General features: G+C 36.4%; 1 protein-coding gene across 5 annotated transcripts in view; it reads left to right on the top strand.

Moving 5' to 3' along the window:
* The window catches only part of Ccdc88a (coiled-coil domain containing 88A), a 127,919-nt gene that overhangs the window by 6,757 nt on the left and 117,253 nt on the right, over positions 1–3,909 (top strand). The window lies entirely within an intron of this gene.

Genomic DNA, 3,909 nt, shown 5'->3' with positions numbered 1-3,909 from the left:
TTCTAGCTCTTTACCTGTGTTCTCCTGTATTTCTTTGAGGGTGCTATTTATGACTTTCTTAAGGTCCTATATCATCATCATGAGAAGTGATTTTATATCTGAAGCTTGTGTTTCCGGTGTGATGGTGTGGCCAGGACTTTCTATGGTAGGAGAATTGGGTTCTGATGATGGCAAGTGACCTTGGTTTGTGTTGTTTATTTTCTTACGCTTGCCCCCGGCCATCTGGTTAACTCTAGTGCTACCTGCCCTTGTTAAATCTGACTGGAGCCTGTCCTTCCTGTGATCCTGGTTGTGTCAGAACTCCTTAGAGTCAAGCTGTCTCTGGGATCCTGTGATTCTGGGATCCTGGGATCCTGGGCTTGTTAGATCACCTGGGAGTGTGGCTTTCTCTGTGTGTTGTGGGACTGGCTGCCTTGCTTTGTTTTTCAAGACAGGGTTTCTCTGTGTAGCCCTGGCTGTCCTGGAACTCACTCTGTAGACCAGGCTGACCTCAAACTCAGAAATCCACCTGCCTCTGCCTCCCAAGTGCTGGGATTAAAGGCATGTGCCACCACTGCCCGGCTTTTAGGAAATATTTTGACAGTTTCTTACAAAACTAAACATTATCTTACCATATGAACTAGTAATCCACTTGGAATTTGTCCAAATGAGGTGAAAACTTGCATTTATACAAAAGACAGCACAGAAATATTTACAGGACCTTTATTCATAGTTTGCCCAAACTAAAAATAACCATAATATTCTTTGAAAGATAAGTGGATAAGCTGTGTTGTATCCATTCAATGGAATACTGCCAATAATTTGCAAACCCTGCATTCAGTTTTATGACTCCAAATGGGGCTATAACTCACAGTTGAAGAAGTTGGGACTAGTTGTTGCAATAAGGATTAAGTAGGTCTTAGAAGAAACAAAATGAAAGTGAGTAGAAAATTGAAGTTGAGTAGTGATTAAAGCCAAAATCAGACAGTTGCTAACAAGTATATAAGTTGAGTGGAATAGAGATAACCAGTCAGAAGTGTAGGGTTTTTTTTTTTTTTTTTGGCGACTTTATTGGGTTCTTATATCTACCACCCTTCTAAACCTTATTTCCCCCAGCACTAGGTAGGAGAAAAGTGGTTAGAGGGGAAAGGAGGCATAGACCTTTTCAAATTACTTCCTGCTGATTGGGGTATCGAGTTCCTTGGGGAAAGTCCAGTCTTCATCATTAGGATATCCAACTTCTTGTCTCTTTGCTCATGACCACTTGACAGACTGTAGCAGCAGGAACCAGCAGCAGCCTCCTTGGTATGTACCTCTTGCCCATCTCAGGGCTCTAGCATTTATATACCCTCTGAAAAGTTCCCAGAATTCCAAATGTCATATACTCACAGAAACTATCTGCAGCTGCTAAAACCATGTGCCTGCTAGAGCAAGATGCAAATCATAGCCACCTGCTTTGAAGCAGCCTCTTATCCCACACCTGAGATTAAAACAAAAACATATTCACAGAACATAGCTGGATTTTTAAAGAAACCAAAATTCTAACTACAAAGAAGGAACTAAGCTTATTATTCTTTATGAAGCCATGATCTCTTGGTTACCATTAGAGGTAGAAATGAGTATGATTAAAAATTAAAATGGAAAACAAAATAATAATTAGCTAATGTAACAGTGTTACTAAATTAATTTTGTCTAAGAACAAAGGTGACAATTTATAGGTTTATAAACATCTTTATATTGAAAAATAAAAATGTGCAAAGTATTTCAGTAGTGCTTCAGGGAAAAATCGTTAATGTAGTCTTTTAATGTGACTTAATTTCCTAGTAAAGGCTAGAGAAGAAGTTGAAATTCACTGTGCTGTTGGTAACATAACCGTTTCCCACAATAGACACTGAAAGAACAGGAGAGATGCTTCAGATTCAGGTGCTGGGTCTTAGGCTTTTATTAAGACGTGGAGTATTTTCAGAGAATGAAGGCTAAGAAGTTGTATAGAAATAAATATTTACAAAGTCTGAATTAAAAGCATGAATAAACTATAGTAAAATGCCAGAGTATGAATAGTGTGAATAAGATTAGTGAGCCCTGATATTTACAGGGTAGTTTTGGCTTGTGGAGTGTATATGTTCATAAAAATCAACACATTGAAGAATTTAGATTTGAATCAATCCTTGAAGAATAACTGGATTTGGATAATTATAGAAAAAGAAGGGTATTTTACACACATACATATATAAAGTTGCATAGGCAGAATAAACTAGATTATGGCAAATTTGAAAATTAGCGTAGTTTAGGTTGTATATGACAGTCATTTGAGAACCATTTGCAGTTTCTTAATAGGAGATTAAAGTATTTTGGAAAGTCATTTCAGCCATAATTTACAAAAATAGGTTAAGTGTGTAATTTAGCATATACATTTGATATTTAGTATATAACTTTATTTAACCTAATTGAATTAATCACTGTTGTTAAGTACTGAGACTCCATCAGTAAATGGGTTCATTTTAAATTGTAGCAGTGCTTGAAGCTGAGGTGGGGACAGGTAAGAACAAGCAAGAGGGATGGTGAGTAGTGTGGTGGTGGGAGGGTCCCAGATGAAGAGCCATGGTCAGGCAGTGGATAACATTCTAGATCACATGTGTAAATGACAGTGTGAGAGATGATGCCAAGGCCAAAGTGTAGTAGACAGGTTTTTTTTTTTTTTTTTTAAGTATTTATCTACAGAGGGAAATGTTTATTTTAAAGAAAGTGTTTAATTTGCCTTTATTTGTTATAATTTGCAACTAAGAACATTTAAGTGCCCTGACCTGCGGGGCATTCAACAGGGTCCTAGGGCAGGGGAGAAGGAGATGGAACAAGGGTTACAATGTCCTTCACACTATTCTTACTGTTAGACTACACATGTTCTCTCAGGACTGTATGTGTAAGCTAGTAATTTTTCACCAGGCCATGGTTAAGGCCACGGCTCCCAGCATTTAAGTGTGTAAAACATCAGTTTTCTTTGAGAATATTTCAGTAGCTATGTGTCAATAGTCAATATTCTTTTGCTGTAAACAGACACCATGACCACAGCAACTCTTAAAAAGGAAAGCATTTGATTGAGGCTTGCTTACAGTTTCAGAAAGTTAGTCAGTTATCCTCATGGTGATGTGTAGGCAGATTATAGTCACTGAGAGTTCTACATCCAGATGTTTGCAGCAGGAAGAGAAGATACGCTGGACCTGACTTGAGCTTTTGAAACTCCAAAGCCCATTCCCATTGACATACTTCCTCCAACAAGGCCATAACCATTTCCCGAAAGGCCACATTCCTAATCCCTCTCAAGTAGCATCATTCCCTAATGACCAAACATTCAAATATATGAGCCCATGGAGGTTATTCCTAATCAAACCACTACCCTGCAAATTTCACTTTCAAATTTATTTAATAAATAAGAACTTTAAGAATGTACTATTACAATTATTCTTTAGAATGTTGGATACTTGTGTGTCTTCATTTATATAGTATAATTATCTAAAAGGCAACAGTTTTTTTAGGAATTAATTTGCATTTTATAAAAATTAAAATATCATTATTATGGAGGTTAGAGGACAACTTTATGGAGTTAGTTTCCTCCTTTTGCTTTTATATGGGTGCTTGGCATTGAACTCAGATTCTCAGACTTGTGTTGTTGTTGGTCAGCAAGCATTTCTTTTTTTTTTTTTAAACTTTTATTGCATTATGATGAGAAAAGTTACATGATTTCAATTTATCTGAATTTGTTAACATTTAAGAACATATTTTAAGTAAATAGAATTAAATCACATTCTTGTTTCCCTTTTGTACCCCCACTCCTCCCAGAGACTCCCCCTTCAATACTTACAAGTCTTTTTTGTTATATTCTTTAAAATTTATAAAATATTATAACAATAAAAATAAGTATTATAAAAGTTG

The sequence above is a fragment of the Mastomys coucha genome, unplaced genomic scaffold (assembly GCF_008632895.1).
Source record: "Mastomys coucha isolate ucsf_1 unplaced genomic scaffold, UCSF_Mcou_1 pScaffold22, whole genome shotgun sequence".
Classification (NCBI taxonomy): domain Eukaryota; kingdom Metazoa; phylum Chordata; class Mammalia; order Rodentia; family Muridae; genus Mastomys; species Mastomys coucha.
The sequence above is the reverse complement of the archived record's forward strand: the minus strand, read 5'-3'. Positions and strand labels throughout refer to the sequence as shown.